Below are 24,972 nucleotides of genomic sequence, written 5' to 3' on the forward strand. Positions count from 1 at the left end.
GGTTTGGTCCTCATAGCACAAAGAATATTATTTTTTTTTCCATTGCATAATATCAAGAATGTAACAAAGGTAAGTTTAGATTCATTACTTAATAAAAAACACATGCAACTTCTTCTTCCATCCGTCTTGATTCCTTAAGGATTTTACATTTGTTTCTGGATCCAAACAAAGACCTTTGGTTGGTAGATCTGACGAATGAGAATCTGCCTGGAAAGAGAGAACACTTTTAGGAACCTACACCTCTTAAAATAGATATTTCAATTATATTGTCTCTCAATTAATGGTGCCATCACTGCGATGGTATCATTAATGGTATCATTTAATGGTAATGGAACTGAATTACTAGCTGGGGATTGTTTTTTCCATGATTATACTTAAGACTACATGACTCATCAATAAATAAAGTATATCAACGCTGATTTATCAATGACTATGCAACTTTGCTAGTCAAGAATATCTCTTGACAAGACAACACACTTGCTGCTAATATTTAAGCAAGTCTTCATAAATGGAAGTTCTTAAAATTTATTAACATTTGGATGAATTATTTTGTATATTCATAATTTCAACCTAAGAATCTAATGAAAACGAACAACAGCAATAATTTACATTTAACAGTTAATATTGTGCGAAATCTCTGATAGCAAGACAGAACGCACCAATCTCCCATAATGAACGCACTACACCCATAATCTCAAATCAAATAATATCAAAGTCTTACCAATTCTTAAATACCGTCTTTTGCATTCAAATATGGTAGTTGGTTGAAAGTATATTTTAAATAACCCAAGTACATTAACTAATTGTAACCAAATATTAGTGTTATAATTTTAAAAGGAGACTAAAACCTTTGACAGAAAAAGTTTCTTTTATTTACGACACCCAATGTTGTAGTTGGGCTAGTACGCAGTACGGAAAAAACAGATAACTAAGCGTATTCCTTCTGTCGGCTTAGGTGCCCTCAGTAAGGGGGGGGGGCAATTGTCCCCTCTGGATTTTAGAAAAGGGTTCGGTTCTTTGTAATACATGTCAAAATATATTTACTGCAATTCAGTATTTAATATATTTACTCCAGTTAATAAAGCTATGTAATGCGTCAATAATAACATGAGGTAACATATGCATCAAAGTGTTTATATTGGAGACTTCGCTTGTGTCGGTCTCCTGCCTATCCCTTGGAAAGAATCCTGCAGATACTCTTATCTTCTATATACATCTCCGTTCCCTAGCAATTTTGTACTACATACTAAAGATAAATATGTTGATTCCCAAGTCGGAACGAAATCTAAGCCGAGAATTCGATTATGGAAGGTTGTCACTAGTGAACAAATCTTGAACGTCAAGTTGCAACAGACCTTTTTGCTTATAATTTGCCATTTTGTTTTAGTTTTCCAAAAGGAGTTTGACAATGTAATTGGAACGTAAGGCACCGAGAGAAGGAAATAATAAAATAATACAAGGAAAACGTTATTGATATTCGCAGATTAGACTCAGATGAAACAATGTTTCGGGAAAGTTGCTCATTCCATGCTGCATCTCCAGTTCTATTGAAATATCTAGACAATTCTTTCATCTTCCAGTGAAGTAATTTTCCCAAAAGTGGTTTGCGTACTATGAAATAATTGTGTACAGCAACAAAATAAGTTAACGGGAAGGTCATTTAAGTCTTTTGTACCTAAGAGTAATTTCTGTATTCGACATTTGGAACTTTTTTTTTTTCTTGCCACACAAAAATGAAGGTAACAAGCAAATATCTAGATATTTAAGACTATCTAGAGCCAGTCCGATTTCTTCGAGGTGGCAGAAGTGAACTCTGAAGGGGCCAATGACAAAGATATCAAGGAACCACTGTTGCCAATCTCGGAAAACAAAATTATCGATTTTTGCGTTTAAAATTATCGTATATTACAAAATATTATGGTATATTCGTTATGAACGTGACAATTGTAGACACAAGTATAATACTGCTAATAATAGCAATAAAATATAATAAACTTACCTAGTAATCTCCAGTTTCGAACTCCAAATCGGTGTTTGCAAGCCTTGCTTGCACACAGATGCAATGTATATGACATATACACTTTTGTATAAAGTTAAGTCCTTGCCTAGCCTACTTGTAACAGAATTATCTTTTCCTATCATTATGTTGCACCCATCGGATGTGAAGTCTATTACATTTTCGAATGGGATATTACTATTTGTAAAAGCATTATAGAGGAACTCATAGAGACGATTTGCAGTTTCACCTTCATGTGCAGCTTCCACATTTTTCATCACAATAAGTTTGCAATAGCTGCCGAAATTTTGTTTGTATTTATTTCCCTACTATTTTGATCAAAACATCATATATAAATACACATTTTTTTTTGTCGTCGAAATATCTGTAAATTCATCGATTATTAAACTGAATTCTGTTTCTGTAACATATCATTCATTTCCTTCAAATGCATTTACTAATATGACACCTTTTATCACACCTGTTGTCTTAGTTCTACCTAATCGAATCTTTTTTAGAAATTTTAGAATCAGGGAACGCACTTTTAATTACATCTGTTAAATGAGCTGCCATGTTCATAGAAAGAGTAAGTTTGGCTTAAAAAAAAAAAACATTACTTCAGCTCGCTTACCTTGTGTCTTCCAGGTGTAAGAAGTAGACGTGGATGATGAAAAATCGCGTTTTCTTTAGGCAAACCTTACTCGTTTCACTAAACTTACATGTTTTTTATCCTTCAGTGTGAATTTTACTACAGTCAACTCAGCAGTAAATTCGGTTCTGCAAACGTTCCCCGGGGTTTTATACACGTTATCACTAACAGGTTCTAACCACTCCATGAACACAGCATCTGTTAGCCACTCTTTCCTGAATTTTTGTTTTAAGTGTTGCAACTCACCTCGTACCTTTATAAATTACACTGTACGTAATTTCACTTTCCACAACTAGATCCACGATTACGTGTTGTTTGCCACGGTGTAGTTTGTCACGACTGGATTTTGGTGTTGTTTGCCACGGTATTTTTCTCTCTGATTTATCTTATATCATAATCGTGAAGATTTATACAAAATTGACTCATAAGTTGAAGGTTGCCAGATTACTATATTATAACAATTAAATCTATTAAATTTATAAACAGGATATATACAATACAAACGGTCTCAAATCCTCTAATCCTAGTTCTGCGTATTCATTAAGCATTTCTCTCCAAAGGGACTTTAGGAGTGTTTTAGTTTATTCTCAAAATTTAAATTATATCTGAATTTTCCATTTCTGACTTTGACCGTAAGCTATTTTAATGGATTTGTATTTTCGGTCGTTTGACATTAAACAGCACTCGATTGCAAATTAATTTGTTTTAATGAGTAGGCTGATTCTATTGAGATATATTTATATTTAAGCATAGTTGAAAACAATTTAGAAGGATACTGTTACGCATTTATAGTCATGGCAGGAAATATTAATATCTCTATTTCATCAGTTTGAAGTGTGATCTTACACTTACATTTGTTTTATTAAGGTTTTCTATTATATTTACTTGCTGTTGTTTCATACTATCAGGAAATATTTTAAGATATAATATCAATAAACCTGAGTTAAATAAATGGTCTTCGTGAAATAAGAACTTTTTTTAATCTTTGGAAGTATAGTTTTGTTTTAATAACATTTTTAATATTTTATATATGTTCATGCATTGAAAACAACATTATTAAACAAAGCAAAAGAAACAGTATTTAGTAAAAAAAAAAATCAATTTCGGGGCACCCAAACACTTGAAAAATGCGAAGCAATCAATAAACACAACATGTTACAAAATTAGACGTCTTCATCTTCATCGGTGGTTTTCCAAGTAGATATTCCATTGTAGAATAGTAATGTTTCGTTAGGCACACACTTCATCAACTTCTCTCGACGACTCACTGCTCCTATCACTCATTGTTCATAACTTTTAAACCATCAATGTAATAACATATCTCATTCACAAGAGAAACGATAACGGTTTGCGCAAGTGACGGAGTAAGTGTCAACACATACAAAGATTTAGTTTTCAACCGGAAGCTCTGCGCTCCTAGCGCCATCTGAAAGCCGGATTATACGTGACATGACATGACGTGACATCTTTGAGTTTTACGTCTCACGCATATGCCGGTTAGGCTAAAGGAGACGGTGATGATGAGAAATGTATGAAATGGTGGAATGAAGAAAGTGGGAGGAAACGGGAGAACCCCGAGGAAACCCACGCACACGGTGTTTGTCCACCACAAAGTTCACTTGGCGGGTACTGTTTTTCCACTCACCGATTTAATTGTACTCTATAGAAAGCCTGCTGCAGGATATCAGAAATGAGTAAGAAATAGCAGAAGGGCTACATGAGCTTCGTAAGTTTACACATTTGTTTTACAGTTCACATTTTGTAACTTTTCCTATTCCTAACACCGCCTGAACATATATATTTCCTAAGCAGGGGCAAAAGTGGCTCAGTGGTAAAGCATTCATCTCTGGTGCTTGGGGTCTCTGGTTAGATTCCAGCTCACAGCTGTGGGCTTTGTGGTTGGCAAATACTGTGTGCGTGAGTTTTCTCGGGGTTCTTCTGTTTCCTCCCACTTTCTTCAATACACTAGTTTTTATTCATTCTCATCATCATCATTCTTTGTGTTAATTTGTTTGAAGCTTAATGTTCTCTTTCAGCAGCGTGTCTGATGAGACCTCTCTCTTTCCAAAGACGAGAACACTTACCACTTGTCTCAGGGAATCAGAAACAAAATTGCCTGGCAACCGTTCCTTTCAATCCAAGTGTGTGTTTATCTTCACGATAATCAAATCTGATAAGATCGTAAGACTGTGGCAAAATCGTGGCAAACAACACAAAAATCTAGTCGTGGCAAACAACACCGTGGCAAACAACACGCCACCAGATCCTCACCGATTCTAGCTTCTTCTTCTTCTTCTTCTTTTTGCATCTAAAGGAGCTCACTCACACGCGCGAATAACAAAGCCTTCTATCCGACATGAGCAATAATTATATTTCCGCCTCCATGTAAATACATTGTAATTGAATTTAAAGAATGGCTGCAGGGAGTTGCCTTTCGCCAATTCTCCAATCGTTATTGATTTATTCTAGCGAGAATTACTGTTAAAAACCTCCCTGTGTTTTATAATTATTTAATTCACATCTACAATTTATTTGCAGATTCAAAAACTGTAAAACAGTGTGCGTCGTAAAATTATTGTATATTCACCTATTATCGCAAGAGCATTATCGTATTAAGGTTTAAATTATCGTATATCACGATAAATTATCGCATGGTTGGCAACCGTGCAATGAACACAACAAAACTATTTATTTATTATTTATAAAATCTCTAACAGAGCTGTAACTCCTTTTACGAAGGATATACTCTGGTGACAAATATTATGGTATAAAACTCCAAAACTACGATGGTTGCTGTGAGACATTTGTTAATCTAGCAAAAAGCATACCATTTTTACCAGAAGTAAGTGAAATGCCCTAAATTGAATTTAAGTTGATAAATAAAATTGCAAGGATTACATATGTTGTTTTAAGTAATTTTTAAAAAGTTCTCTAGAAGTTCTGTTTCAAAGGGAGTAAAAAATAATTTAGAGTGAACAGTGCCTGCTACAGTCGTCCCTAGCTACAAGTTTAATTTAAGACGTCCATCCGATCATTATAATTTATTTTGCATTTCTCTTGTAGAATTGGATTTTGCATGTGAATAGGGCGACGTTTGTACCAAATGACATTCGTTTTGATGTACGAAGGGACAATACTTTGAATCTAATGATCACTATTTGCTGTAATGATCTTACAAATATATCTAGTTTTGAAACCAAGATGCCTAATTGCATATTCATCACAAGTTCTTTCAGCCAATGATTTGATAAAACCGTGGAATGTGCTGGAATTCCCTTATATTATTCTGTATGTAGTGAATGATGCCAAATGGTTTCCTTTTAAATGAGAATTTCAATGCAGGGAGAAGGAAAACGTCACACGGAGCTAGATCCGGTGAGTAGCTGCAATGGTGTTCGACGGGGACGGTGTATTTGGGCAAGAAGTAGAACACAATTGCTTAAGTGTGACACATAACGTTTTCATGATGTTAATGCCACATTCAGATGCCCACTTGTCCAGCCGGAATCGCGTAAATATTGTAACACAGTTGCGTAGACCTCCTTATTGACAGTTTGCCACATGGAAGAAATTTGTAATGTACGATCCCGAACATTTAAAAAAAGAAAAAAACACAATACAGTAGCATTTTCACTGAGATCGGTCTTGTCTGGCCTGATCCAAGTCACTTCCAATGGGATGACATTAGGGGCCGCGGTGGCTCAGTGGTAGAGCATTCACCTCTGATGCTTGGGTCACGGGTTCGATCCCAGCCCCCGCCAAGTGGACTTTGTGGTGGACAAACATCGTGTGCGTGGGTTTCCTCGAGGTTCTTCCGTTTCCTCCCACTTTCTTCATTCCACCATTTCATTCATTACTCATCATCACCGTCTCCTTTAGCCTAACCGGCATAAGCGTCGGACGTAAAACTCAAAGATTTCATTTCACTTTTTGGGATGACATTAGCTCGGTATTCCGTACCGTAAACCCATGATTCATCCTTGTGTTGATACTGGCTAGACTTGTTTAATTGTTGGCGATTTTTTTCTTGGGTGACGATTGCTAATGTTGACATGAATGTCCTGGTTCTATGTGACAATTTGGCACGAAATTTGCCAATACACGTCTAGGTCTTGTAAGATTTGTAAAATTTGGAGTGGATGGAAATATTTAAGTCCCTCGCAGTCTATGATCAAATCTTCTGCACCGAAAGCGCGTACACTAACCGTATAACCACGGACCTCTGCATTGATTCGAGCGCCATCGAGCTCTTCACATGATTTATAGACTCAATGCTGAAAAGAGACATTAAACTAAAATGTAAATTCTTCTCTGGATAATCAATTGGAATTTTGTATTCATGTTTTCGATATGCTAATGCGGACAAGATGTCTTCTCTAATGACATCGTTACTGTTATATGAACCTGCAAATAAAGGCCCTTTAATCAAGAGGTCAATAGAAGAAACACTTATTTTATTCTACTTGATAAGGAGCTTACCAAAGCTGCCTAAGTAGTGCACGTAACCCACTCGGGTCAAGACAGAGTCTTTCGCCAGTTGAAGGAATTATATTCCTTAAATGTTTCAGCGAATCATAACCTGAAAATAAAATAAAATAATAATAACTGACATGCAATTCAAAGCAATTTAATTACTATTATAAAAATTCAGAATAACACATGTTCGAATTTTGACAGTTTTTAAATAGTCATTACACATTTAAAAACTCGAATCTTTTGGTTAGCTAAGTATTGCAAAAGCCGTAGTGAATTTGGTGCTGGCGGTACTAGTGTAGCTTTAAAAAATGCTTTGATTCAGGAAAGCGCGCAATGTGTGTGGTAGTACATCGCTGTGAAAATCCAGTGAAATTTTCACCATGTATTGCACAAGGATTTTTCGTTATGTAGTACTATCAAGACACGGACGGGAACATTTTTATCGACAGGAAGTGAGCTGAAGCATTATCATATGGTTAAATCCGAGTGTGAGATGAACCTCTATAGTCCATAATGGTCTGTTTAACGCATAAACAATGGAAATCAATATCCACATTACCACTTTGGACTTCTTCCTTTTGGAGTACATCAAAGACGCACTGTTTTTAGCGAAGTGCTAGATCCACAAGAACTGAAGGACCGTATTGAGAATACTATTATTTCTGTAACCCCTCAGATACCCCAGAAGACGTAGGGTGAGCCTGAATACAAGATGAACACTCTCCATATAACACAGGGAGCTCAGTGGAGCTATACTGAGCTATGGTATAACTGCTTCCAATAAAACTTGGCGGCTTTGTATCACAAATGTATGTTTTTCTTTCTAGCTACTTTTCACTATATTAAAATAAGTTTCCAATCTCAAACTGTGTACAGGAGTGGCGGGTTCGCTTTCAGGTATAAGCTCACGGAGCTCAAATCCCCATTAAACTAAATTCCCGAGTTATATAATCTCGGTGTTCTAACTGGACGTTAAATTGCCGATTAGCACATATGACACAAATTCATGCACACGCTGGTGAAAGGGAACCAATTTGAATCAATTTCTGATAAATTGCAAGAATGATGACTTCTATATGTAAATACATTTGTACTACATTCTGTAGGATGTTGATAACAAAAGAATAGTTAAGGGTAATTTGCTAGCAACAGTATTTCCGCAATAAGTTATTGTCCCTTCACCAGCCAAAGATTTTTTTTTTAAATTAAAAAATCAGTATATTGTCCACTGGCATGTAGGTCCACTTTTTTAATATCTACAAAAGTTAAATGTTATCATGATTCTGTAATATACGTAGAGTTTGGTGCAAGAAAGAGACATTTCTTTTTTAAAAGGAACGTTTTAAGAGCAACATAAACTTCTTTGAATCCTTCCTTACCAAAATGCTCTAACACGGGGGTTCTCAGCCTAGGGGTCGGAATCCTAGCGTCGTGAGAGGAATACATGGAGTTCAGAGTGACGACGCCAGGTTTAATTCCTTCAGAGACGCAAGTGCACGGACATACTTTTTTTTCTGCGGAAGGATAGCTACCTCATTAGCAAATGCCGCCATGTGCATTTGGTCCTCCATCTACAATGACTGCAGAACCGGTCGAATGTGTAAGAACATTCGGATCAGTTTTGGTACTTGGACTGCTGTGAGTGGCTCGGTTTCATAAAAATGAAATGAATTGGTTTTGCCGGCTAGGCTAAAGGAGACGATGATGATGAGAAATGAATGAAATTGTGAAGAAAGTGGGAGGAAACAGGAGAAACCCGAGAAAGCCCACGCACACGATATTTGTACACCACAAAGACTCGATTTCGTATTCGAATCGAAACCGGATACTGTGTGGTTAGCTATTTCCGACCAGAAAGCAGTACTATGACAGCGAACCCCAACCTAGTTTGCCGAATTTTTCCGAAAATTTAAATCGGCCTGTTCTTTTTGTGTTTGTCAAGTGTTTACATACGTCTTCGTATCATTAGCAGTATAAGTGTAATTTGGTTGAATATCCGCTAGATTTCGTCGCTTGAGCTCTGCCAACTATACCCCAGTGCCTTGCTAAAGGGGTATTTTTTTTGTGTACCGAAAATACTGTAAGCTTTATATCACCTGAGCTACCTTACAATAGAACGTGTCGGGGGGCGTCCGTCCTCTTGCATCCCTCTCGTGTAGTTATTAGGAAGTCACGAATTAAGTGAAAAAGATAAATGTACTTAGCTGTGCTCTATTTGTTGATATTATCAACAATGGAGAAATGCTTTCGCCGACAACTGGAAAGATACTGTATTGGTTTCGTTTTAGATCGTTCGTTATTCTTTACGGAGTTCGATAGTATGTAAACCTTACATACACATATAAGTGCAAGCGATAAATAACCATCGTCAAGAAGTTTATTATAACCCGAAAATCACCTATGACCATGGGATCGTGATATAAAATAGATTTAAAAAGCCTATTGTAACACATTTTAATTCAATATACAAATTGTAGCATTAGAACTTTATAAGAGAAAATTCCTAATATTAATGAAACAATTCAGTTTCATTTCACATTCTGAAACTACACTAGAGTCCCGTTTAACCGAATTTGATGGGGCTGATGGTGCTACGGTTGAACGAGAATTTACTTAACGGGGCAGACTATTAATTATTTTTCAAAAGCTAACAATTTTTCTTTTGCCCCTTTTTCGTAAGTGAAAAGAGATAATGAAATGTAGCTTACCATAATAATAGATAGAAAATAAGAATCGGAAGAATTTTCAGTGTTGCCATCCGTAGAAGTTACAGTGTGACCAGAGTTTGAATTACCCAAAAATCTAGGTTATGGCAGCGACTAGAAAAATGAACTGTCTTTGTTCCTTGTTAACTACTTTTTAAATAATATTTGCATTTATTTTGTAATAACTTACATAAGTTAATATAAAATAAATAAGTTATTACAAAATAAATACAAATATTATTTAAAAAGTAGTTAACAAGGAACAAAGACAGCATAATACGTAAGTCATCGATTACCGCTGAGTTCATATTTCTAGTCGCTGCCTTAACCTAGATTTTTGGGTAATTGAAATTCTGGTCACACTGTAATTTTTACGGATGGTGACACTGAAAATTCTTCCGATTCGTATTTTCGGTGTAGAATAACACTATATATTATTGTGGTAAGCTACATTTCATTATCTCTTTTCACTTAAATCAAAAACGGGCAAAAGAAAAATTGTTAGCTTTTGAAAAATATTTAGTAGTCGGAAAACCGGAAAATGTTTTTCTTTTGCTGTACAGTACTTTATACTGTATGCTATAGAAATCTCAATCAATAGAGGTAACTTCTCTTTTACAGCACAGCACAGTGCACGTGCTAAGAATAGATGGTGTCTTTGGTAAATAACTGTTGGACCAAAACAAATACTGTACTAATTGTTGGTGTTTCTAGATAAAAGTCGGGCACAGATAAAATCTTTTCTTAACAGATTCGCTTCAACGGAACTGTAATATATCATTAGCTTCCAAACTATGCTGGATCCAATATTGAAATTGGGAGAATTACCATTTTTACTTCCAGCATAGGATAAGAGCGTTGTTTGTATAAATAGAGGGATAAGGGCAGAGATGAAGCCTATTCTTGTGAAATCCATATCAAAATCATTTTTCGCTGGTTGCTGTTGTTTCTGTTCCGACGCCTCTAACAGAGAGAACACAGTGTCCTTATATATGACTAATGTAATCACCGCTAGTACTTTCGTACTAGATCTAGTACCTTTTATAATATTTTAATGTTCTAGTACGTTAACCAACAAATCTAGTACTTTTGCCTCCTCTTCTTTTCTCATAAATACATTTGGGAGACAAAAAAAAAAAAAGCATTTCATGAAAATTTTGCAATGTATACGAAAATTTCACTTATTTCTTGTAACGGATGGCATCTAGTATCTCCCCGAACTACGTTCATGGCTACAGAACCGAGTACCTTATTTTAGTCTAAATTGTGATAAAGGCAGAAAAAACGGGCCCTGCAGAGCTTCTAACCCCGTTCGCTCGCTGTCACTCGCTCAGCTATATTTTGTGAACTAAGTAACACTGGAAATGTATGTGCAAGATCGGGGGAGATATTAAATATTAGCCCTGATAACTTTCTTCTGTCTGTTTTTTTTTTTTTTTTAATTATTATTATTTTAATAGTGTTATTTACAAGAGCAGAAGTGGGACATACTTGCCGTCCGGTCGCCTACTCCAACGAGAAGGAATTCTTGCAGTGGTTAGTTGTCCCTCACTTGACAATTCATAGAGCTCGGGAAACTGAATGATAGATCAAGTGCTTCTTTTTGAATAGCGGTAAATGCTTTTGGGACAAGTATTAGGATATACATAATGTGTGTATTTGTTTGTATGTATGTCGATAGCTAAAAATATCATACAACGATACGTATGCACCAAAAAAATCCTGGCGATACAAGTAGTTGATGGAGAAATGATTTCAACAAATTCCTTCAAATGGGAAGTATTTCATATGTCAATGGAGTTCTAAAATATCCTGGTAGTGACACGTCTTTGAAAAAGACGAAATTCGTTATGTTAACTTCTGAGTGTGACCCCTTTAAGCCAATATTCTACAACTGCTTCAAGTTTGAAAATGTTATTATTCCTGTTGTTTACCTTCATTTTTAATATTCCCGCGCAAACAGTAGCTTGTAAGTGTCTCTTCACTCCTCTCATTTTTATACTTTCTTCATTCTCACCGTTGTGATTTCTCCGATTGGGAAGAAAAGCGTGATTAACTATCACCATCAAAACGACGAACACGTATTTCAGATTTTCACCGTTTCTGATTTTCACTTAACGCCTTGTATACCACATCGTAATTAAAAATCACATATAATAACTTTCTTTAAATAATATGTAAAAAGTTATTATGACTCTTATTGAGACGTTCGGGTTGCGAGCGAAGCGAGAACAAAATTTTTGACAAATCCATTTCTTTGCAAACCGAAATATTATTGATTTAATAGGGCGCCAATACTTTTTCTGAGCGATGCGTCGTTTACTCATTACCAACATTTTTCCTTTCTTATTCGGCGTCCTCTTGTTATCAGCGCTCGGGACAACCGCCCCTCGAGCAACTGCTCTGATGGGGATTATGGAAATATCTCAAAATAATATGCCTTATTTGTTTCTCTCCCTCGCAGAATTTCTCTGTCATCAAATATGTTCCAACAACTTTGAAGTCAAAAACAATTGTCGTTCAAAGACTTGTTCGTGAACTCTGAATGCCATGTTGTATAATTTGTGAAATGATCCGATATTTGTAGATTATTGGTTACTATACAATAACTATTTCAAACAAAATTAATCAACACATTTGTCGTTTGTTTCAGATTAACTTCGCCCCCGTTCTCACTTAATGCAATGATTTCGGAGAAAGAGGAAATTTATTTTCCTGACGTGAAAGAATTACCAGCATTTAAAATTTTGAAAATATTGTGATCTTTTTAAACATAATTATCTATGAACATTTTATAATTCAGATAGCAAGAAACCTTCTAATAATATATTAATACCGTAAAATGCCATAAATAGGGTGAAAAGGGAGCAGATAAAATTTTAATACCGGTACATTTCCCCAGATCTAATACTTTTTTCTGCATAGGTTAGTACGAAATATTTTTGTTGGGTTGTCACACTGTACCTAGGTATATGAATCTTCGTAGTTTACATAGCATAGTTCGGAACTTGAAAGACATTCATCTGCAAAAAAGAATTAACCGGATGTTTCTATCGGATGCAGGCTTTTAACTTGACTTAAGCTCTGAGTCATTCTGTATTACTACTAGACAAAAATTAAATGAAACGCCGATATTTACTTTAACATTCGGTGAACCTTGTAGGAAATTAATAAATGGTACATGGGCGTCCGCAGAAATTTTTTCAGGGAGAGGACAACTGTTTGTGTTATGTTTCACAGTACTCTCATATTTGCAAGGGTTATATTTAGTGGATGCCTTGCACGGAACTAAACCCAAACCGTTCCTGTAATCTTTACTGCAAACGTAGTGTTTGTCTATATTAGTTTGAGCTCCGTTAGTGGTGTATTGTATGGGAACTCACAGGTGCCTATTAGGTGAACGTGCGTGGTCTCCAAAGAACAATAAAGTCAGGAAATCGGGAAGGAAAGGTATTTTACATAATGAGATAAGAATGCAAACAAATTAATTTGAGAATGTCTCCATCTTACAATATCTTTATATATTCTTCCATATACCTTTAGAGCAACAAATGAAACCAAGTTTGAAGAAAATAACCTTAGGTACTGCCGGTTGACACACCCTGTGTGCAAGTTTATATGCGAAACGCAAAGAAGTCGATTAATAATTTCGATATATTTAAAAAGTCCTTAAATGTGTCGAAGAAAGTTGATTCGACTAATATATGAAGGGCTCGGGGGAAAACACGGTAACTGACATTTTGGGTATTTTGAAATTTTAGATCTCTGTGTTCTTCATCATACGAACAGTCGATTGGTGGCGAAAATTCGTCAATCCTCGAATAGCTGGCAGAGTAATACGCGTTAAAAGTGTTTACTCTTACGACTTCCTGCAAGTAAATTACGGTAAATAGCAAAGATGGCAGCAAGAAGGTGGCAAACATGATTTTGTCACTTATCGTGTTTTTCCCCCCGAGCCCTTCATATTAATGCCGTTCTTCATTGACAGATATTGTTTGTCAGATATGTCAAAAATCACATTTAGGTTCCAAAAGTCAGAGGGGGCCAAATACCCTCCCTTGCCCTCCTCTGAGGACGCCCAGGGAATGATGAAATAAATAGTAGAAGATGGGAAAATCCTTGAGAAAATTCATACAAACCATGTTTTTAACCACAGATCAGTCTTCTTTTGTAAATCATACGGTATTTTATAACTCAATTGGCCTGTGATCAACCAAGTAACACTTGACAACAGAACTGAGTAAAACCACTGACCAACCATTCACTCTCAATGAAAAAAATGGGTGCATGTCAATAAGGCAGAGCGTCTTTAAGGGGGGTAAGAGAGGAGCTTCCCCCCAAAGTTACCGATTTCTTAACAAGTTGGCAAATTAAAATACCTAGTTGGCAATTTGCAGAACACCGTTTTGTTCAATTGACTTAACCTTTTATTTGGCAGTGTTGCTCTCAAGCAACATCGTATTCTATTGCGTTATCTGCACGAATTATAACTTCAGTGATCATTTAATTGGCATTATTGCTTTCATGTACATGATTTGCGGGTCGCTTGTTTAGATATTTCTATTCTTCATCAAGAAACTTTATCTCCTACGTTCCGCGAAAGTTCATTTTTTTAATTTTTTTTTTATTTGTGGTTACTTGCTCTGTAGGAAGATATTGCGATGAAACTGCTGCTAATTACTGAAAATATTCTTGATACTTGACCATAATAGAGCAATGCTGCTCAGTAGCAACACATAAGACTTATTTTATGGAAATATTGCTTTGAAATAAACATCCTGTATTTTGTAACCAAAGTACAAAAATACTTTGAAAATTACGAAATTATGATCAGGAAGACACGGTTCAACCATAAAAGCAAACTAAATATTTTAATGGTAATGCTATCAATGCTTGCCAATTAAAGGGTTAATTGGTGTAACATTTTCTTAGGTACTCAGTTGCTGTAAATTATTATCAGTTCTTTTCTAGACTTGACATAAATTTTATGTAGTTTCGTATCTTGAAATAAATTGATATATTCCTTTAAAGCTTAGTTACTTGTTGGAAGTGATCACACTTCACTTGTGATCTCACATAGATTGTGGAGATTAATGAGAGAATAATAAGAATTAATACGAGATATTAATGAGATAATAAAAAGAGAATAATTAATGAGAGAATAATAAGAATTAATAGAGATCGTATTAATAAAATAAGAGCAAGTCAGTGACTGGTCAGTAAAAACTTTTTACTGTACTGTGCATACTGTATAGTATGTAAATTTCACAAATTAAGAATTGGTTTCTAATAGTAAAATATCATAGGGAAGTAGATTTTGATACCAGAGTGAATATATTGTGTAATCGTGTCTACTTTGTGTGTGAATAGACCTTTCGCTTTAAAACAAAAGGTGATCATATTAATACAGAAGAAAGCAATAGCTGATTTCAGTTCTGTTTTGCAGTAAGACTTTCTATTTACAGGGCTTTTCGAGTAGAGACAACTGAACAAAATGTGTTTTGGAAATGGTATCACAGTAAGTTTCTGAGAGCGTTCGGTGGGGGAGAAAGTTACAATGGATGAGTGAAGCAGTGCCATGCTGTGGGAGGAGAGCGGGGCAACGGCCCCGGGCGCCGATGTAAGGGGGCAAAATTCGAGAGAAAAATGCATGTGCACATGTACAAAATGGAAGGTAAAAAGTAATTAAAATTCCTCAAAAACAAGGAAAACTATTGTTTAATTTTAAAATTTTTCTTACGTTTCGCGCCAACTATGGTGACGCTTCGCGGCTGGTTTGTCGAACTCACTCATATGTACAGGGTCGCTGTCCTATACTGTCGCCCCGGGCGCTGAGTTACCACGGCACGGCACTGGAGTCAAGTCATTTTGTCACTTCTCCTATGAACGTAAGTACAAGATTCCACAAGTCACATTTTTGGGGGGCAAACAATAGGCCTACGTCTACTAGGTGAAAGCATAGACCGGTGTGTGTTTCGCTTCATTTTCATCCAATCGTGTTGCCTTTCCTACTTTATTTTTAATCCCTTGTTGCTTCTTTCGGAAAGTTAAACAAAAATTGCAATTCTTCCTTTCTTTATAGTATTTGTAAGTCAAAGCATTGCGTAACTATTGTATTTTACTTATGTAGCTCACAGGGCCGCAACTTCGGGGCAGGAAACGAGGCAGTGCCCCGAGCGCATGGCTGGAGGGGCGCATAAAAGGGAGGTTAGATATTAGTATTTTTCCTGCCAGTATTTAATACATTTCATCAGAATGCGAAATCATGAAATCGAAGGGGAGGAATTATTTTGCAAGCTTCTGACATTATTTCACTGTGTTATCCACCAGCAAGGTTTTAGTGGGGGAATTTTGTCAAAAAATATTTAATGAGGAATTTCCCCGTTCCCCAAGGATTTCGTAACCTGTTTTTCATCATAAATTTCACTATTTCAATTCGATAATAAATAATGAATTTAATGTAGAATAAACTCTCATACATTAAAATATGTACCTGGTATAATAGTGCATTTTTCTCTTCTCTAACTACATGCATTACTCATTTTGGTAGAAAATCATTCTACAAAAACATTCTCTCAGGTTTTCTCCCTCTTCTCTGTCAGCCTTGTTCCGCACCCTACTCAACAAGCTCCGGCGTTTTACCAAAGGTCCTTAAAATATAAAGTAGATGAGCTAAGGAGGTGTGCAGGTTAGCCTGATCTCTCACTGAACCCCTCAATTGAAGTTTATGTAAATTAGATTCCTACATCACAAGCAGTAAATATAGCCTATCTTATTCTACGTTTTTTAATGCATTTCTACAACCGATTGTAGCTTTAGAGGTTCTTCTGAGGTTTGGCTGGCGAGGATTACCTGACACAGCCATAAGTTGTCATATTATCAGTTGTACATCGTGGGTGATGATAATGATCCTGAGTTGAGATGTAAAATTGGACTCGATAGCGGAACAATGGCTGTTCGTATTGTATCTCAGACGGGGCATAGAATGGGACGAATATGAAAATAAGGTTGTAATTTTCCACAGGGTTGGTAAAAGTGAGATTAAGATTTTCGAAACACTTGGCAATTTTTTTTTTTTATCAAAACTTGGCAGTTTCAAGTTTCATCCATTCCCCAATCTTGTAATGCTCACTACGCCGCTGCAAGAAGGTATGTTAACAATGTTAAATACAAGTAGCTATTACGTAGCATGTTATCATATCAAATAAATGAACTGCCCTCGTGATATTCTTAATAACTAAAAACTTTTTCCACATCATGACACCGTAATCCGAAATATATATATGACAAATAATATTGACAGGATTCGCCCTTTATCATTGGTCAACATTGCACAAGGCATTACATATTAATACTTTGAAACAAAAGCGATCAGTACATTCAATGTGCACCTTTTATTCCAAAATATATATATTCCTACAAGAATCTGAACACTATGGTAAATTTTACAAATGAATTAACCAAAACATTAAAGTAAGAAATTATCAACTCACCTCACGTCAATCTTCTATTTCTTCTACAATTAATTTAATCATGTGTGTAGGCATGGTAACAATTTTTAAATTATTACAACAAATAAGTTCAAAATTTTATAATTTAAACGAACTTCTATTTTGTTTTCTATTGTTCACACAATACTCTGACACGAACCAGTACAAATTATTTAAATTTTCTTTTCTTTTTCTTTCTTTTCCTAGATTAACGTCCAACGTTATGCATCGAGACTCAGTGAGAACGTTATAATAAGATAGATAATGATGATGATGGTGGAATGAAGGAAGTGGGAAGAAAATGGGAAAACCCTAAAAAAACCCACGTACACGGTGTTTGTCAACCACAAATTTCGCTTGGCAAGAGTTGGGATCGAACCAGGAACAACACACACCAGAAGTGAGCCACTGCAGTCCAGTATTTTCTATACTAAGAATATTATCCCCAAAATGCTCAACAGAATGGGGAAGGACTTTCGCAAATCTTTATTAAATGTACATAGTACAGCATAGGCCTATGTGGCCTATTAAAATTGACAGTGGCGCACTCTGGGGAACGTACGCAGAATTTTATCACGGAGGTTCAAGCACTCAGTCTTAAATCTTTTCAGGATAAACGTATATATAGGTTGAACTTGATAACAAAAGCCTGGAGGTGATTCCTAACACTGAGATAAGGGGAAAAGTATATAGACCAACCAGAGTGTAGAAATGCTTCCTTTTGGTGCTATGCCACTTGATTTTTTTTTTTTTTTTCGTAAAATGCAAAAACAGTCACAACTCGAGATGTCGGATTGAAGTCTGTAAAGTGTCCATTATCTTTAATCGTAGATTCCATTAATACACAATTGGATGTAGTGGAGGGGCAGCGCAAGAGTGATCCCCAAGAAAACTGGAATATTCATTCAAATATTTTATCATACGTTGAATGAGGAAGGTGAACAATAATCAAGTACAAGATTACAACAATCAAAAGTAATAGTACATCATTCAAATTACTTAAAAGCACCAAAAGAAGGCGACTTAAAAAAAGTTGAAATCTTTTCTAAAATGATTATACTTTATTCAGCAACTCAGAGAAACTTCAAAAAATCCTGTGTCGGGTTTGGTCACTATGGCCACATTGATAGCCTATCTCCAACGCCAAAAGGTTTCATGGAAAAAATGGTATTCACTTTAACCGACTATAATAAAGGTTGTAAATACAGCAGAGATATAAACTAGACCTCGTTAAAAGGATATTTCATTAGTTGTTCTTATTGTGTAAAAATTGAGAAAATTTACACTTTCTCAAAATGGAGAAAAGGGAAAACCCACAAAACTTCTCAGAAGTGAAAAATTGAGTTTTTGAATAAATATCTTTATTATAATATTGTAGGGAGAAGAATTGTGATAAGGCATTAGAAGTTGGACTTGCTGCGATGAAGAAGATTGAGGGAAAGCAATTCAGTGAAATTCATCTGAAACGCAAGTCAACTGTAAGTCTTTGGACAGCTTAACAAGATCAGTGACTGTCCGTTAGGGTGGAGAGTTATGCACTTTTGTTGGAAATTCGATGACGGCTAGTGCGGAAAAGGTGCCGTTAGTGGCACCGGCCTTACTGAATTTTTAAAATTTTTTTGGACTACCCCTTACCCTGCCCCAACGGACTTGAGGTTATTAAGTGTTTGGTTAGGCAACATGCACAACACCAATGACAGAAAAGCTACTTGTGGTCGTTTTTAGAGTTACCTGATGGCTATAATACAATTATGTTATTAAAAGAAACTTATAGCAATGCCAGTAAATAATTTTAAAATGTTTATGAGTCAAAGTACAGCCATATTAGCTCAATTGTTGAATTATGTCCAGATTTTGTTTGGAACGCCACGTTAACGATGATTATAGGCATAGCTCTTGATATAACACGATTTGTTTTTGGCAACTCTTCGCTTGTTATGTACACCGACAGCAAATGCCATCTAGCGGCAGGCTACATAACTTCCTGGTTGCTTACTTTAGCCAGGCTCTTCGAGCGTCGTCGCAACGTCCGACTCCGTCCAGAATATTCACGCACCTCCTGCTCGCCTCGTCGGCTCCAGAACCTACGTTTCTAGAAAATTCTCGCTCGAAGTTCGGCGGTGGTATAAATATTGCGTACTTCGGCCAACCAATCCAACAGGCCAGTTTATTGCAGCTTAAGCTTTAACGGTTTTAGTTCGCTACTGTTTCTCTTAAGAGAGAGAGATTTTGCATTGTACCTAAAGTTACCTTAGTGCGATACGATTCAGAGACATTTTGTATACTTTGGTTTCCAAGTTCGGAAGCAATGAAAAGCAAGATGAAGAAAAAGCCTCATAGCAGACCAAAGCGAGAAAGTGTGAAACGAGGCTTATTTGGCACTCCAAGTGAAATAAGTGATGTGCAGTTACCCACGTACGCTGACCTTATGCGACATTATCATTGGTTCCGAAGTGGTTTAAGTGGTGACGAAAGTGTAACTAAATTACCCTGACTGACATTTGCAAACTAGTTGGACAAAGAGTTGTACATATTTGGCGTAAAGCAAGCATTCCTGTGGTTTCAGAATAAGAGTTTTTGACATGCTGAAAACATTTTATAATAAGTGTCACACCAAGGAAAAACATTTCAGTCGATAAGGACATGAAGCAACACTTCCTGCAGGTTGTGTTGCACACGCGGAAAATTCTCTTTTTGATATTGAGTCTTGCAAATGTAAAACCGCCGAAGATTGTAACTGCGAGAGGACACGCAAGATTCCAAAACGAGAATTCAAGTTTCTTTTGGACCAGAGAACATATCGGAAAATGATCATTGTTAACATTGACGTCCGAACAAGCAAATCTCTGTCAAAGATGTTTTCCCGTAAAGTGAACAGATTTAAGGGGCAGATAACCAAGAAAGACGCTGGAAGCGTTGAAACAAGTCCATCAACTATGGAGGGCATGGATGTACCAAAAGGGACATAGAAGATGAAGTACCCCATCAGGATTCTCCCGCGCCTATAGTCGGACAATTTGTCCATGCCGACCAGATGCCGCAGTGGGATTACCGGCGCCGGACACCGGCGTCTTTCCGCTCGATTTTCGACCGCGACGATCAAAAAGAGATTCCTTCACCAAAAGAAAACAAAGAGAGTTAGATGGTAATTTGTTGCTTTAAAATACGAATTAGGGCTTATATTTCCCTCGTATAAAGCTTTCTCGAAACAGACGGCAGACAGTCGGACGACGACTGCAAAAAGAGACTGCCGGCAATTTCTTGAAAAGCGACGTCGGCACGACGTCGGCGAAAGTTGCAATAACGCGTACCAGCCGCAAAGAGTCGAATTTTGGAAAATGAATATAGCCTGTATATTCTTTAATGATGAAGTAAAAATTGAAACTGTCCGAAGGTTTTTCTTGTGGGTGGGCACTAATTCCATAAAACATGTCTTGTGAAAACGGAGTCGGCAGAAAGTCGGCATACAGCGGACGGAACTACAGCGGCAAATGTTGTCGAAAAGACGCCGAAACGTTGACGGCGTGCCGACAAGTAAAGGAGCCGAAAGAAGGTCGGCAAACAGCGGATGGACCGACCTTGAAAAGATGCTCGGACAGGCGCCGAGCCGACAGTGCCGCTGAAGAGCCTGATTGCAGAAATCGTAGTCTGGTTGCGCTGCTTGTATGTTCGGTTCGCGTTCTTCATTTGTCACATGGTGATGCAGTGTGGGTGAAGGATTCAAACTTCAAACAAAGTTCGTTGAGGTTGAGTTTACAAGTGGGGAAAAATGTTTATAAATATAAAAATATTCGTTTAAAGTATATATCATACTGCATCACTTCCCGAAGGAGCAGGACGCTCATAGTTTTATGGATTATTCATTGAGTATGAAGTGAGAGAGCAATATACATTTGGTGAGTTAATTTAATATTATGCATATACATTTCAAATTGTCATAAATTTTATATGTTGTGTTACATATGTTAATTGGTCGATTCTGTTATAGTATGTTCCCGCGCACTGGCGTCTGTGGCATGTAAAATTTGGGGGGAAGGTATCAAAGAAAGTGATTTAAATGGTACTACCTAGCCCAACCTGTGCATTAACTTCGATTCTATTTGTTACCTTTCTGCTTACCTTCACGGACCCCCTAAGGTATATCAAGAACTCGATTAAATTTGTAGGGTCCGCGCTGGTTCAGTGGTAGAACGTTCACCTCTGGTGCTTGGGATCCCGGATTTGATCCCAGCCATCGCCATGTGAACTTTGTGGTGGGCAAACAGCGTCTGCGTGGGTTTCGTCGGGGTTATCCCGTTTATTTACACTTTCTTCATTCCACCATTTTATTCATTACTCATTATCACCGTCTTCTTTAGCCTAACTGGCATAACCGTGGGACAAAAAACTTAAGGATTTCACTTAATTTTTTATTTAAAACAACGAAGGACAGTTAAGAAACTGTAGTACACGATTTTCTTCTTGAAATTGCAAAAGGTTGCATGCCTTAGTTTTTAAGGTAAGTGGCTTCTAACTCAACGGCAATGTATTTCTACACAGTGTACGAGAGCTGTATTTTATGTTTAGAACTGAAGCGTTACTAGTATGAAACCATAACAAGTGATATCGAAATATGTATGACTACCAAAGCCCACATGTTTTCACTACCCTAGCTTACGCGTATACCCACCGTCGCCGACGCACTTGTTTCCTTCGAATGCACACCCGCGCGGGCCCACCAACGTTGCCCTGCTTGACTCAGTTATATAGAATTCGTGCTTTTTAGTGGCCAAATAGCACCAGGGGCGGATCCAGGAGGTGCGATCAGGGCGATTGTCCCGCTTTCAAATGAGGAAACTTTCTTATTTTATATATAAACAAACCCATTACAGAGTTTGGAGTACTCAAAAGTAGCTCTAAGTAGTAGTATTACAACCTCCCTCCCTCTCCCCAGAAATCCGTCCTGGATCCACCCCTGACTAGCACAGATTGGTTTGTGTTTTTTGCACTGTAGTTTTTATGCCCCTAACCTAATGTAAAGTAATCGAACGTAACTTAATCTAATCCAACCAAATATAACCGATCGGAGTACGTTTTGGTACATTTTTTTTCGATTTTCAAATTTGTTCTGCGATACAACAGTAAATCCCTAAATTAAGGTTAGGTTAGATTGGATAATTTTTAGATTAAGTGCTCTGACGTACTGCTAGAGGTGATAGCTTGATTTTGTCTTTTGTGAAAGTTGTTGCAGGGAAGGTTCTAGATTACTGGTCCCCCATACAGGTTAGTAGCTGTGTTGGTTTTTTTCTGCACTAAAGTTTATACATTTAATTTACACATTATTGCCGAGCGAGCGTTAGCGAGTGAAGGCGGGTTAGAGCCCCGAAGGGCACGTTGTTTTCTGTCTTTATTACTGCTCAATGGGAAGGGGGACCAGTGATCTAGAACCTTGCCATTGTTGCATAATAGAGTGAGAAAGTGACCCGCAACCTTTTCTTATGGCAAAAATACTTAATAAAGCGAGGTGGTATACAGGCTGGACTCTTATAATACAATCAAAGGAACGCTATTTCCAAGCAGAAATCCTACTCCAGGGGAAAACGTCAGCGCGGTGAGTGGTACACTGAGAAAATTAATCGGTAACCAACTGGAGGTTAAAGGATAACTTGCCTGCTAGAAGCAGTTAATAATTTTATCTATGCCAGGCGTGATATTTTCATGTCGCCCAGTGAAAATATTTTAGAAGCAATAAGAAGGAAATTGGTGAAATAATTAAAATTTTTCATCAATTATTCCGGGTGGTGCGCCGAAAATAAACCTGAACGAACACAAGTTCGGATTTGTACATAAGTTTTAAGCCTAAATAACAAAAAGGAAGATAATTATCTTAGAGAAACGTGGACAATTTCTCATAATGCTTGTGCCATGATAAGGTTTGTGTTCCTTTAGTATTCTCTAGTATTTAGTGTCTCTTTAGTAACCTAATAAGATCCACTAGATTATATACTGCAGGACTTGTTTCACATGTGAGCGAAAACTTCCAATTAAAAAAAAAAAAAACAGGAGAAATGAGGTAGTGGTTAAACGCTCTTGTGTACAGGTTTACTTGTGGCGCAATACTAGAAAAAAATTGAAAAATTATAATTCTTTCACCAGTTTATTTTGTATTGTCCCCTAGACGGTTTCCAATGGGCGGAATATATTTTACTCGGCATAAATAAAATTCAAGGGGACCTCTAGAAGTAATTGTTGAAAAATTATAATTCTTTTACGATTTGCGTATAAATAAGGCTTCCAGATGTCTAGCATAAAAACAGCGCAAAAGAACACAAAACAATCTGTGCTGGGTGGCCACTAAATAGCACGAATGCTATCGAACCGAGTCAGATAGGGCGAAGCTGATGGGCCCGCGCGGGAATACGTCCGAAGGGAGCAGGCACGTCAGCGATAGTGTGTATGCGCAGAAGTGAAGGTAGTGGAAGGAAGTGCGTTTTGAGAATAATACAAGTTTCAACAACACTTGTTGTTGTTTCATACTAGTAACTCTCCACTTGTAAACAAAATACAGGTTCTGCACACTGTGCAGAAATATGATGCCGGTGTACACGGTGCAGAAGTAAGCTGCCCGTGGAAAATAACATCTAATAGAGCCATTTTTCATATGCACTCATTTGTTTTATTCGTCGTAAAGCACTTGTAATGATTTAACATTAGTAAACCTAAGATACAGTTGTATTACATTGTATGTAATTAAGTTACCTGTAGAAATTCGTTCCTTATAAACATGTCTTTTCATGGAAAGTATTGAAATTTACTTGTAAATCTTCCAAAATGTAATGCACCAAAACTACACCTGCACCAGACTGTCTTATTTTGATTTTTTGCGGGCCGCGGTGGCTCAGTGGTAGAGAGTTCATCTCTGGTGCATGGGATTCCTGGTTCAAACCCTGCTCCTGTCAAGTGTACTTTGTGGTGGACAAACCCGTCCTTAAACCCGTCAAACGTATGAGTGATAACGTCCCTCGGTGTCGCCGAGTCGACTAGCACAATATTCACGGAAAATATTTTCTAAAGTACATAATTGCTTATTTTACTTCAAAAGGCTATAAGCATAATCCATACATTAATTTGTTCTATAACTATCTCAAGCTAAGGTAAGTTTTTTTTTAATTCATTTACTGCATTCAGAGCTTTATAAAGGTCTTATGTTGAATGTTGTTGTATACCTTAACGTGAAAGGATATAATTCGCCCAAGGAAAGTCTAAAATTTGATAAAAATCACTTACAATGTGATCACCTTAGTTGTACCAATAATATACTAACAAATAGGTCAAAAACCCAGGTGGGATTTAAAGTGGGTTTTTTCAGGTGGGTCCAACCCGAAAAACCCCACCGGGTTTTTTCGGGCTGGGCCCACTTGGGCAAACTCTGTCATGAACTTGGAAATTTTAAGCGTTCAACTTCTTAATTTTTGATCTTTATTAACGGATTTCCATCAAGGTAGTAATTCAGCAACAAAAACAACTTTATTGTCCATACATCTGATCTATTATTTAATCGTGGAAAAGGGAGACTCAAAACAGGAGCGTAGTCAAGCAAAATTCGTTTTGTAGCAGTTACAGCGGTGATGTCTGATCTTGAGTTGTGATTTTGTGCAGATAGTTGCACATTGACTG

At 36.9% G+C, this 24,972-nt stretch overlaps 1 protein-coding gene across 3 annotated transcripts in view; it reads left to right on the forward strand.

The window, feature by feature from the left end:
- The first annotated feature begins 20,958 nt into the window (after positions 1-20,958).
- Positions 20,959-24,972, forward strand: part of LOC145662111 (methyl farnesoate epoxidase-like) — a 379,435-nt gene continuing 375,421 nt past the window's right edge. The window contains exon 1 of one of the 3 annotated variants that reach the window (XM_081727445.1): positions 20,959-21,212. The gene's annotated coding sequence lies outside the window, so the exon portion shown is untranslated. The remainder of the gene's footprint in view (positions 21,213-24,972) is intronic. The other 2 variants (XM_081727446.1, XM_081727444.1) reach the window with 2 other exon arrangements.

Source organism: Thermobia domestica, chromosome 10 (genome assembly GCF_964235325.1).
Source record: "Thermobia domestica chromosome 10, izTheDome1.hap1.1, whole genome shotgun sequence".
In the NCBI taxonomy this organism is placed as follows: domain Eukaryota; kingdom Metazoa; phylum Arthropoda; class Insecta; order Zygentoma; family Lepismatidae; genus Thermobia; species Thermobia domestica.